Raw genomic sequence first — 14696 nt, forward strand, 5'->3', positions numbered from 1 at the left:
GTGACGACACTGGAATTATCAAATTCATATAGAGTATGCGCCTTTGGTATTACTCCATCTTCAGCTTGCATCTCACATAGCACTCTTAGCAAAATAATGTTCATGGAACTACCTGGATCAATCAAAACTCGTTTCACATTAGTATCATGCGCAATTAAAGATATTACCAATGCATCGTTATGAGGGATTAATACACCATCTATATTTGCATCATTGAATGTAATATTGCCTTCTTCTAGAACATGCCGCACCCGTTTCCCTTGGGTAATAGTTACTTTGGAAGTTTTGTTAGCTGCAGTATATGACACACCATTGATGTCTTCAACCCCACTTATAACGTTAACAGTTATTTTGGGAGAAGGTGGTTTTGGAGGCTCCTGCCTGTTCTTCATGTAAGCTTGCTTGCCTTTCTCGCTGAACAACTCAGCAAGATATCCTTGTTTTAATAAATGATCAACTTCACTTTGTAAAAATCTGCAATCTGTTGTTTTATGCCCGTGATCATTATGGAACTCGCACCAATTGTCAGGGTTGCGCCTGTTTGGATTCGATCTCATTTTCTTTGGCCATCGAACCTTATCTCCCATGCTTTTCAAAACAGCTATGAGCTTAGAGGTGCTGACGTTGAAGTTGTAACCTCCGATTCTCGTTTTTAAATTTCTATCATCATCCCGTGACTCATAGTTGTTTCGCTCGTTCCTAAATCTTGATGAAGAACCTGATTCTCTATTTCTTGATCTGTCATGCCTTTGATTATCCTGTTTTGACCGCGAGTCTTTCCCCGCAGGTCCCATATAGGGCTCGTACCTATTTTTACCGGATCTTTTTTCGTTCTCTGCATGTCTTGAACATATACTTTCTTCTTTTTGAGATCGGGGAACAGTATCTTCCTCAATCCTCAACTTCGTGCTATACCTGTTATAAACATCATTCCACGTTGTAGCTGGGAATTCTCGAAGTCTTGCCTTGAGTCTCCTCGTAGCTTCCGAGCTTTTTTCATTCAAAATTGCTTGTGAAAGCTATAGCTGCCTAGTTATCAGGTACACGCAGCAATTTCATTCTTTCGCGTTGAAATCTGTCCACGAATTCTCTAATTAATTCTGAATCTCCTTGCTTAATTTTGAAAATATCCTCCATTTTTTTTTCCACTTTTTGGGCTCCCGAGTGTGCTTTGATGAAAGAATCTGCAAGCTCAGCAAAAGAGTTTATAGAATTTTCAGGTAAAAGGGAATACCATGTTAGTGCTCCTTTGGTGAGTATTTCACCAAATTTCTTAACTAATACCGATTCGATCTCCTGCTTAGTCAAATCATTGCCTTTTACGCCCGTTGTGAATGTAATCACGTGGTCTCGTGGGTCTGTTGTTCCATCATACTTTAGAATATCAGGCATTTTGAACTTTTTTGGAATTAGGAGTGGGGCAGCACTCGGCTTCCAGGGTTATTGTGAATATCTGTCCATGTCTACCCCTTTGATTATGGGCGGCACCCCGGGTATCTGCTTTATGCGTTCACTTTGCTCCTTGAGCTGTTTCTGCAAGGTTAGTACTAAATTTTGTAAATCGGAATTAATTATATTACCCGGTTCTCTCTCCAGCGGTTTACTGGGAGTTCCACCGCTGCCTGAGTTAACAAGCCCGGAATGAGGGTTTTTTATAGTGTTATTATTTGGAGAAGGTGTGGGTGTTGCAACAGGTAACTGGTTAACAAGCGCCTCAACAGTTTTGTTGACCTGAGCAGTAATTAATTTCTGCAAAGCTTCATCAACAGCTTCAACATTTTCAAATTGAGCATACTCGTTTATTTGAGATCCATCAGGATTACCCTAACGAGAATGCCATGGAGAGTCCTGCGGAGTAGGAACTTGAATGTTAATATTTTATGGGCCTCCCTGACTTTATTGGTTCTCTTGGTTTCCTAGGGTGTTGTCATTGTTATTCGACATAATTGATGTAACAAGGAAGGTCAAGTGAAAAGAAAATAGATTATCAGATTCCCGGTAACGGAACCAATTTGTTTAACCAAAAAATAGAATTTTAGTCAAAGATAGAATTTAAAGAACGAGGGTTACTGATAATCAAAAGAATATGTAGAAGAAAGTAATTTAGAGTAACCAGAGTATAATCAGGAGAAAAACAAGTAAATCAAAGTATATTCCAAATGTGTCTTGTGTTTACAAGTGACCAGATACCTCCCTTTTATTGGTATCTTGAAGATATGTGTTTCCTCCAAATCATAATGAGGCTATTATGAATAATTAAAGACATTGAATGCTACGTTACATAATCATTGTAATCAATACAAATTCTCTAACGTATCCAGTATTTAATGGCTGTCGAATTTCGCATATGCGCTCTTTAATATGGTTAGATTCATTCCTTTTGATAAATGATTTAAATAGGTACGGGTGTTGAATCCTTCAAATGTCCTTCCGTGCCTCTTGACTAATTATAATTCTTTGACTATTTGACCAGTCCACGTGTCTCAACATGTCACTTGCATATATAAATGCAATTTTTCCCAATACAGACAGTAAGTCAATATCTATAAGTAAATAATGAGTACGTGATGATAATTGAAGTCGATTTGCAGTCGAGCCTCGTGCATTTATAGGATTCAAGTCATATGCAACATTTACGTTCCCTTATCCAAAGGGTAAAAGGAAAAAAAAATCATACAAAAGCAAAAAGAAAACAACAGTAAATTTGTTCTTGAAATGTTATTAGATTATACTTTCCCCTCCTTTTTATCAAATATTCAAAAAATTGAAATGATTAGTTCATTATTAATTTGTAAACGGAAAGAGCTAGGGGAAATATGTGATCAGGATAGCGCAGAAAATTACACTGTATATATAAGGTAATTAATTAATTAATTATATATATATATATATATATATATATATATATATATATATATATATATATGTTGAATTCCTTTGGCTGCTCTGTATGTTTTTTTTTTTTGGATTTTCTTGATGAAAATTTTGGCCCCGTCACTATGTGAGGAAATGTATATACATCACTTCTCAAATACTTACGAAACTAACACATTATCTTACCATAACATAATGTTTCTTGTGTGTGAAAGACTTAAGATAAGGAAGAAAAAATAACCATTGTGGTAAGTCAACATTTGTAAGTTATTAATAATGAATACATAATGATTATTGAATTGTTAGTGAAGAGGTTTGTGTGTAGAATTAGAAAATTAGAAGAATGAATGTTAGTTGGCAAGTCACTGAAGTCCAAAAAAAGATCTTATGGAGATTTATATGCCAAAAACTTGTGTCACACGACAATAAAGAGAATGACCAACTTAGTGGCAAAGTCAGAAATTTTATTTAAGGTGTTCAATTTTGAAAGAAGTAAAAAAATTACTCCAATAAAGGGTGTTCAATATATATTATGTACCTATAAAATTTAATATTTTATATATATATATATATATATATATATATATATATATATAGACTACAGCATAATTTTTCGACGAAGGTTGGTCGGTTGACAAATTGACCACCCTTAGGACTATGTAGCTTCGCCCCTGGTCCAACTAGTTTATAAAAATCAGTTGAAAATAAAATTATATTATTTCTTTCCTTCATCTTAAAGAGAATGATACTGTTACTCTCAGCTAGATTAATAGATATTCCTTTTTTATATCTTTGGGATACTCATTAAGTAAATACTAACTCCTAAAAAAAAAAAAAATCTGACTAAACTACCCTTAATAAAAATTTGCATAAGTATTTATAGTAGCATTCACCGTAGCTCTCTTTTCTAGGAATAAATAAATAAAGGTAAATTTGAAGAAAAAAAGTGCATTCTTTTTTGATTATATAAAAGAATATTTGTTTTGGACCAAAATAAAAGGTAAAAAAGTTACTTGCTATGATCCTGGGAGAAATGAATCTTGAAATTTAAATACAATCAAAATTAAAAAAAATAGAATGACCTCGAAATGTAGTATGGAAACGGTCCATATGCAATCAATAGTCATAGCCACACAAGTGATTGCAAGATTTAAATATTAGACCTAAGTTTGAAAATAAATAAATGAAATTTGGAGTGGAGACCGAGTAAACGTGGTGGAAGCAATTACACCTAACTTTTATAAAGCAATTAATAGATAGATAATTGTCTATTAATTGCAAGAGATAAAATAGTGCACAAAGGTAAAGAAAAAAAGTGAATGGTAGAAGTATGGAAAAGACACCGAATTTATCTGTTATAGCAAATGATTTGTCAGATATGGATTTTAATTTATTATATTTGAATTAAAACCTACCTATAAATTTTGCTATTTAATGGATTCACTTTCAAATAAAATAAATAACTCTCAACGAGAACAACTTATACTCCTCAAATTATCTGTCATGATTTCTAAAAATAATTGTCCAAAATTATTTATCATATTAGAAGTTCAAAATAAATTTAATAATTTTTTTTCTATTTTACCCTTAGTAGTAATTCTTCTTGAGACTACAAATACCGCAATTATGAGGTAATATTATATTGTTCAAATATCAATAAGGGTAAAATAGTCAAAAATACCTCCTTTTTTTTCACAACACAAACAGAGACTTGTATTTTATAATCACTAAATCAAATTACACTGTAAAAGGAAATACTAATAGAATGAATAACAACAATTAACTAGGAATTAGAGGAACAAAGAAAGGATAACCATAAGGGAATGAAAAGTTTTAGACATTAGAAGCATAATAGTGGGATGGTCGAGATGTTTTCACCTTAGACAATTATTTCGAATTTAAACTCCACGAATCAAAAACCTTTGGTATTGAGCACGTTACCCTTCGAAATGAACCTAGCTAGTGCACCACACACCAAAAAAGATATAGTGCAGTGGATGAGCTACTCTTTACTTAATTAGATGTTTCGAGTTCAAACTCTAAGTATAGAAAAATCCTTGATATGAAGTATTTCCTCTCGAATGGAGCCCTATGCGGTGAGAATCCGAATATAACCGGACTTCAATATGAATTATAACGAATATCGAGTAGAAAATCAAAAAAAATTAACCAGTGTAATTCTAAATTAGTCGGACCAGTTGTTTGACTCAAAAGATATTAAAACTTTTTTGAATAAATCAATCAAAGATGAAGGAGTAAATTTTAGTCAAACTTAATTGATTCCAGATCGAAAGATTTAGTAGTAATAATTACATATGAGACGAATGAACTATCAACAATCTTATTAAGATTCGATATTGCCTTCTTCATCGATGGATGAGGAAGGAGGATTACAATTGTTTTTCCTCTTAGGATACAAGAATGGAGCTTTTGTTCTTATTTTTCTTGTCAGAAAGATAGAGAAGCCCCCCCCTGAAAACCTTCTTGGGCTATATATATAGTCGAAACCTCTTGATCCCCGCCGTGATTTGGTACGCTTGGGTCGGTGGTGCGTTCTGGTCGTGACTCTAGGCATTGCTCTTTTCGATGTGTCGAATATCTTGGAGGAGACATGAAGTGGACCCTATTGACTTCCACTACTTGGTTGCTAAAAAAGGGTCGTAGGCAACCTAATCGTGGTGGTCAGATTTTAACCAATACACCAGTAAACTTCGAATATCATAAATTGTGCTAAGTTGGGGCCACCACCATAAGTAATTAGACGGCAATGGATGCAAAAAAGACAGATGGACAGACAACCTGGAAGCTTTAAAAGATGTGGTTGGACAACCTTTCACAACACATAACATTAAACATTAAACATGGACTTGTCTGACTTCTACAAGCTCATCCATTCAGTATAATTTCTCATGTTTTTTCACTGCCATCCGTCGTATAATTCTTTCTTTGTCCACTCCATTAATTATTTAGTGTATCTTACTCTTAAAAGAATTTATTTTATCTTTTCTATCACGACTTTAATAAGATAGAGCTACCTAAATTGATCACGCCTAAATAAGAATTTTGAACAAACCCTTAAAACGTGTGAGTTTTAGAGGTTAATGAAGTAGATGAAAATCAAGAGAGATTAGGGGTATGTTTGATTCAAAGGAAAATATTTTTCTTAGATGTTTTCTTGAAAAATAAATAGTTTTCTTTCTTATTTTTTGGTTTGGTTGGGTAGTTAAAAATATTTTTGAAAAATATATAATTTAAGCAAATATTATATGAGACGAAATAGGTAAGGGTGGTCGGTCGAGGTCTAGGAGCCGGAGTGGCAGCAGCGACTTTTTTTTGTGGGGGGAGGGGGGAGGGTGGAGTTTTGGGGATGGGGGCAAGGTGGAGGGTAGGGGAGAAATAGGGCGGGGAAGGTTGAGAAAGAGTTTTGAAAATTATTTTCCATCCTTTTCGTATGGAAATCAATTCCTCTCTTCTAATTAGAGAAAAATGAATTCATGAGAACAATATTTTTCAAAAAATTTAAGCCAACTAAATATAAAAAAATTAAAAAATATTTTTCTTCGTACCAAACATGCCCTAGAGTTCAAATTTCAAAGAAAAAAGTGTACATGGTAATTAATTTTGCCTAAATTTTAATGGCCGGCCAAATCAGTGCGAAATAGTCGGAGTGGACGCAAACTGGACATGCGCACCATCTCTATCACCCTTGGTAAAAATCGTGCTATTTTGTGATATGTTGGATAAAAGTTGGCAATGTTATAAATATATTATATTATGAATGTTCATTTAGTACTCCATTGTAAATAAGCTTCTTGAAGAAGCTTATCCATATGGGACTCCACCGTAAATATGTTTATCTATTTAGTACTCTATTGGAAATAAGCTTCCTGAAGAAACTTATCACTTCGGTACCCGGTTATGGATAAATATTACCCCCGGTAGAAGACTATCCATACCGGGTATAATAAGCTTATCTTTTCAGTACCCAGTTATGGATAAACATTACCCCCGGTAGAAGATTATCCATACCGGGTATAATAAGCTTATTCTTTCAGTACCCAGTTATGGATAAACATTACCCCCAGTAGAAGATTATCCATATCGAGTATAATAAGCTTATCCTTTCAGTACTCCGTTATGAATAAATATTGCTCTCAATAGAAGATTATCCATATCTAGTATAGTAGCAGCTTACACAACAGCTTCCTTTCTTTTATAAATAGAAGAGATTTCAGTTCATTATGTACATCAGTTTGAATTCGAATAATATAACAGTTTCTCTCTATACCTGTCTTTACTTTACAGTCTTTATTTTATAACACGTTATCAATACGAGACTCTGACATCTCGAGCAAATACTTTGAAAGTATTAGAGGTAAGAACTTTCTTTTCCTAAATAATGTCAAATCTTTCTAAACTTGAATTTGTAGCCCTGGATATATCGGGCAAAAGCTACATGTCTTGGGTGCTTGATGCTGAAATTCATCTTGATGCGATGGGTCTGGCAGACACCATCAAGGATAAAAATCAGGCATCAAACCAAGACCGTGCCAAAGCAATGATATTCCTACGCCATCACCTTGATGAGGGCCTGAAAATGGAATATCTCACTATTAAAGATCCAGTCATACTGTGGAATAATTTGAAAGATAGATATGACCACCTGAAGATGGTCGTTCTTCCACAGGCACGTTATGATTGGACTCATCTAAGGCTACAAGATTTTAAATCTATCAGTGAGTATAATTCTGCTATGTTCAGAATTATTTCCCAATTGAAATTATGTGGTGATAATATTACTGATCATGATATGTTGGAGAAAACTTTCACCACTTTTCATGCCTCGAATATGCTCCTGCAGCAGCAATATCGAGAGATGGGATTTAAAAAGTATTCTGAACTTATCTCACATCTTCTTATAGCAGAGCAACATAATGGGCTATTAATGAAAAATCATGAAAGCCGACCTATTGGTTCTTGTCCATTCCCTGAAGTGAATGAGACGAACTTCCACCAAGCTAAACGTGGAAGAGGTCGTGGCCCCAGTCGTGGTCATGGCCGTGGTCGGGGAAGAAACCCCAATCATGGTAATAATAATGCACCAAAGAAGCCTCCTCACCACCAGCAGTGGAAAAGGAAGGAACAAAAGCATGAAGCGGTGCAAGCGCCAAATGCAGAAAATGCATGCTATAGATGTGGAGGAAAAGGGCACTGGTCACGTACCTGTCGTACGCCAAAGCACCTGGTTGAGCTTTATCAAGCCTCCCTGAAGAAGACAGAGAAAAATGTTGAAGCAAATTTTATTTCTGAAGATAATTTAGACTTCATGCATTTGGATGTAGCTGATTACTTTGCACTCCCAGAAGGAGAAACAAGTCATGTAATCGGTAGTGAATCTGTAGAAATGTAAATATTTTAATTTTTGTTGTTTGTAATAGATAGTATGGTTATGTAATTGTTGTACATAAATAAAAGTTATGCTTTGATAATGATGTTTACTATAATATATTTTATTTATGTTATTTTGAAGAATATGGATAACCCTCAAATTATGTTTGGATCAAAGACAAATCATGAAGATATTTGTGTTATTGATAGTGGAACAACTCATGCCATATTCAACGATCAGAAATACTTTTCTTATTTGCATAAGGAAAAAGCAAATGTTTCAACAATTTCTGGTAATATAAGTTTGATTGAAGGCTCCGGAAGAGCCATAATATTTCTGTCTAAGGGAACAAAACTTATTATAGACAATGCATTGTTCTCCTCCAAGTCCCGAAGAAACTTGTTGAGTTTTATAGATATCCGCCGAAATGGGTATCATGTTGAGACAATAGATGAAATGAACAGGGAATATCTTTGTATTACAAAGAATATTTCTGGCCAGAAATGCATTGTAGAAAAGTTACCAACTTTATCTTCTGGCTTATACTATTCAAAAATTAGTACAATTGAAGCACACTCTATCGTAAACCAGAAGTTTACGGATTCAAATACTTTTGTGCTTTGGCATGGCCGTTTGGGCCATCCCGGATCAATAATGATGAGACGAATTACTGAAAATTCGAGTGGGCATCCATTAAAGAACTTGAAGATTCTTACAAATGACGAATTTTCTTGTGATGCTTGTTATCAAGGAAAAATGATCACTAGACCATCACCAATGAAGGTTGGTATTGAATCCCCTGCCTTTTTAGAGCGTATACATGGGGATATATGTGGACCTATTCACCCACCAAGTGGGTTGTTTAGATATTTTATGGTCCTAATAGATGCATCTTCAAGATGGTCTCATGTGTGCCTACTATCATCTCGCAACCTGGCGTTTGCAAAGCTATTAGCCCAAATAATTCGATTAAGGGCACAATTCCCAGATTATCCTATAAAGGCTATTCGCCTTGATAATGCTGGAGAATTCTCATCTCAAGCTTTTGATGATTATTGTCTATCCGTTGGGATAAAAGTTGAACATCCTGTAGCTTATGTTCATACTCAAAATGGCCTTGCAAAGTCATTTATTAAACGCCTGCAATTGATAGCAAGACCACTACTTATGAAAACAAAATTGTCCACTACTGCTTGGGGCCATGCTATCTTGCATGCAACATCACTTATCCGTCTCAGACCGACACATTATAATAAATATTCTCCGTCACAATTAGATTTTGGTCATGAACCAAATATTGCCCATCTACAAATTTTCGGATGTGCTGTATATGTGCCAGTAGCACCACCACAACGTAGTAAGATGGGACCACAAAGAAGGATAGGAATATATGTTGGGTTTGAATCACCCTCTATTATTCGCTATCTTGAACCATTGACAGGAGATTTATTTACTGCTCGATTTGCAGATTGTCGGTTTGATGAAACAAATTTTCCACAATTAGGGGGAGAGAAAAAGGAAATCAAAAGAGAAATTGTGTGGAAAATTTCATCATTATCTCACTTTGATCCCCGTACCCCTATATGTAATCAGGAGGTCCAGAAGATCATCCATTTACAGAATATAGCAAATCAAATGCCAGACGCATTTACTGATTTGAAAAGGATAACTAAGTCACATATCCCAGCAGAGAATGTGCCTATCCGAATTGATGTCCCAGTAGGACCATCTACTAGCATGAGAGATAGTGAACCTAAAGCACGCCTGAAGCGTGGTAGGCCTTTGGGTTCTAAGGATCGAAATCCTCGAAAAAGAAAATCGACAAATGATCAAAACGATACTATGAAGGGATCTCCTGAAGAGACCCAAAATCTGATTAGTTCTGAGATTCCTGAAGAAATCAATGAACCCGAAGCTCATGTGAGTGAGGAACTTTTAATAAGTTCGATCGGTGATGGGATTAATTTAAATCGATCTGAAATAGTGGTGGATAATATTTTTGCATATAATGTTGCACTTAATATTATGCAAGATAGTGAGGATCTTGAACCTCGATCTGTCGAAGAATGTCGACAAAGATCTGATTGGCCAAAATGGCAAGAGGCAATTCAATCGGAATTGAAGTCACTTGCTAAAAGAGAGGTCTTTGGACCAGTAGTCCAAACACCTGCTGGTATAAAACCAGTTGGTCATAAATGGGTTTTTGTGCGAAAAAGGAATGATAAAAATGAAGTTGAAAGATACAAAGCTCGCCTTGTTGCACAAGGATTCTCACAACGACCTGGAGTCGATTTTGATGAAACATATTCACCTGTTATGGATGCCATAACATTTCGATATCTCATCAGTTTAGCACTACATGAAAAGCTTGAAATACATCTAATGGAATGAAATTTATATGAAAATCCCTGAAGGATTTAAAATGCCTGAAGCAAAATCTCAGGAAATGTATTCAATCAGATTACAAAGATCTTTGTACGGTTTAAAGCAATCTGGGCGCATGTGGTATAATCGCCTTAGTGAATATTTGCTGAAAGAAGGTTACATAAATGATGTTATTTGTCCATGTATTTTTATAAAGAAAATGGCATCAGAATTTGTTATACTTGTTGTTTATGTTGATGACATAAATCTTGTTGGAACTCCAGAAGAGCTTCAAAAGACAACTGAATATCTTAAGAAAGAATTTGAGATGAAAGATTTTGGAAAGATAAAACTTTGTCTTGGTCTACAAATTGAACATTTAGCAAATGGAATCTTTATCCATCTATCTGCCTATACAAAAAGGGTCTTAAAACGCTTTTACATGGACAAAGCACACCCATTGAGTACACCAATGATTGTTCGATCACTTGAAGTGAATAAGGATTTGTTCCGACCTCCAGAAGAGGACGAGGAACTCCTTGGTCCCGAAGTACCCTATCTTAGTGCAATTGGTGCACTAATGTATCTTGCTAATGCTACAAGGCCTGACATAGCATTTTCTGTTAATTGACTAGCAAGATATAGTTCTTCTCCTACACGGAGATATTGGAACGGGATTAAGCATATATTGCAATATTTAAAGGGAACTCTTGATATGTGTTTGTTTTATGCTAACAAAGATAGTGCAGACCTTGTTGGTTATGCAGATGCAGGTTATTTATCTGATCCCCATAAAGCTCGATCTCAAACCGGCTACATATTTACATATGGAGGTATTATCATATCATGGCGCTCCACAAAGCAATCTATTGTTGCTACTTCTTCAAATCACGCTGAGATAATAGCTATTCATGAAGCAAGTAGGGAATACATATGATTGAGATCAATAATTCATTTTATTCGAGAAAAATGTGGTTTGGAATGTGAGAAAAGAACCACAATTTTATACGAAGACAATGCTGCATGCATAGCCCAATTGAAGGGAGGATTTATAAAAGGAGATAGAACGAATCACATTTCACCAAAATTATTCTACACACACGATCTTCAGAAAAGTGGTGACATTGATGTGCAGCAAATCCGTTCAAGTGATAATCCAGCAAATTTATTCACTAAATCTTTGCCAACTTCAACTTTTGAGAAGATGGTATACAAGATTGGAATGCGGAGACTCAAATATTTGAAACAAGGTTTTCATCAGGGGAGTAAAATACGCGATGCACTCTTTTTCCCTTACTAAGGTTTTTTCCCATGGGGTTTTCCTTATAAGGTTTTTTGAGGCACCTGACAATGCGTCTTACTAAATATGTGTACTCTTTTTCCTTCACTGGGATTTTTCCACGTGATTTTTCCTAGTAAGGTTTTAATGAGGCACATTATCTTTTAATGAACATCCAAGAGGGAGTGTTATAAATATATTATATTATGGATGTTCATTTAGTACTCCGTTGTAAATAAGCTTCTTGAAGAAGCTTATCCATATGGGACTCCACCGTAAATATGTTTATCTATTTAGTACTCTATTGTAAATAAGCTTCCTGAAGAAGCTTATCACTTCGGTACTCGGTTATGGATAAATATTACCCCCGGTAGAAGATTATCCATACCGGGTATAATAAGCTTATCTTTTCAGTACCCAGTTATGGATAAACATTACCTCCGGTAGAAGATTATCCATACCGGGTATAATAAGCTTATCCTTTCAGTACCCAGTTATGGATAAACATTACCCCCGGTAGAAGATTATCCATATCGGGTATAATAAGCTTATCCTTTCAGTACTCCGTTATGGATAAACATTGCTCTCAGTAGAAGATTATCCATATCTGGTATAGTAGCAGCTTACACAACAGCTTCCTTTCTTCTATAAATAGAAGAGATTTCAGTTCATTATGTACATCAGTTTGAATTCGAATAATATAACAGTTTCTCTCTATACTTGTCTTTACTTTACAGTCTTTATTTTATAAATGGCAAGACCTTTTTTCTATATAAAATTGTACTTTCATTTCAACCTCTACTCTCTTCTTAGTCGTGACATAGCAATTTGACAATGGACTACGGTATTACTACCAACCTCCAATATGGTTATTTACACCCTCGACTATTAAAACCAATTACTACTACAATTGGCCGTCAAATGTGGTTATCCTCTCAAAATTACTCGGGAGCGATTTATGAGTTCAGTAGAAGTCAGTAATTTTGACTCAAATTTTATATATGCATTAAGAAACCACTTAATATATTTAGATAATTTATACATAAGCTATTAAATCAAAAAGTTATTGTCTAGGATCCAAAAAACTTAAAATCCTGGATCCGCCTTGAAATTTACTTTATTGTACAATAGCACCATTAGTCACGGGTCATTGAGTCTTTGTCGATTTAACTCATATCAAAGGGATAAAATAAGAAATAGCTGGATTTACAACTGGTAATTAAAAATTAATTACAGTTTTAAAAGTAATCGAAATTTAGCCACTTTTTTCATATAGAAATATAGACTTAAATAAAAATACCTTTTAAAATCTGAAATTATTCCAGCATAATTTGTTGGAGCTTGAATTATTTATATATGAGATTCTAGCATAATATGCTGGAATTTCATAACGTATTGGAGTTCCAACATAATATGTTGGAAGTTATACACATGAGCTCCATAATCCAGTATATTATGCTTGCATTTTCCGTGTTTCAGCTAGGTACTTTTGTCCAAATTTTATTCCCGCGTAAAGTAATAGCTATTTTTAGTAACTTTATAAATACTGACTATTTTTTAATTACTAGTCCGAAAACTGGCTTGCCCATACTATTTTGACCATATCAAATGTCGTTGTTGCACGCCTGTGTAATATACTCATATTTGCAGAAGTCTCAATCAAAGCATGACTTTATGGATCATTCAGTCACTTCTTTGCTAAACTTTTTGTAATATAACTTTGTCAAATTCTTAATGATAATAATAGAAGTACAGGTGGCAATCAGGCAATGGAACGGAGCAAGAGCAAAACATCACTTTCACTATTAAAAATATAAGAATCAGCGTTGGACAAATTCTATAGTTAAATAGCAAAATTCATCGCTAATTTTACTTATGGCAGATTAACGATAAATTATCAAAAAATTCTGTTAGCTACGAGCCAATTTCATATTTTTCACTTTTGGGGGAAAAATATAGATAATAAAATGGGAGATTTTCTGCCGACGTTTGGACATGCACCACAGCTTAATTCTTGCACCAACGACCTTTTTTCCTTGCAATAATAACCCCTTTCGCAAGTTGCTATTTTTATAGATCATCATTTATTTTTTGGTTTCTTTTTCTATTTTTATTATATTTTATTGACAAGATTTACAACCTCAAATTGAAAGAAATGCCATTAATAGAATCTCGTTTATAAACCACCAACAAACTTAAAACTACGTAGACATTGACTTTCTGATTTTATTGTATTTAGAAAAAATTGACTCACACTTTGATACGATGTACACCAAAAACCACATGAGTTTATAACCACGATTAAGTGATACATTGAGATGATTTTATATATATATTAGTTAGTGATAAAAGTACATATAAAAGACACATATCGTGTGTTTAATAATTTAGTATAACGCTGAGTGTGTATAAAGACTCAAAAGTAGCTGAAAAATCAAAGTCAACACTTGAAGATGGAATGAAGGTGGAAATTACTACTATTATATTTGTGCAATAGGTACAAGTCAACCATAGAATTCTACCTATGTTTCACTCAGAAAACTAATTAAGGGAGGATGCAGGATTCAAATTTAATAGGTTTAATTTTTTAGATTTTTTGCTTTCATTGTATGTAATACCCTATATTTAATAAAGGTGTATTGGTCATTAGCAAATAATAATAATAATAATAATAATAACTAAAAAAAAAAAAGAGGGAGCAAATTACTAAAACAAAATAACTCAAAAAAAAAAAAACAAATAAGTAAAGCAAAAAGGGCCGAAGCCCATTTTGTCAAAACAAAAGAAAGG

Source organism: Nicotiana sylvestris, chromosome 8, assembly GCF_000393655.2.
Source record: "Nicotiana sylvestris chromosome 8, ASM39365v2, whole genome shotgun sequence".
NCBI classification, from domain to species: domain Eukaryota; kingdom Viridiplantae; phylum Streptophyta; class Magnoliopsida; order Solanales; family Solanaceae; genus Nicotiana; species Nicotiana sylvestris.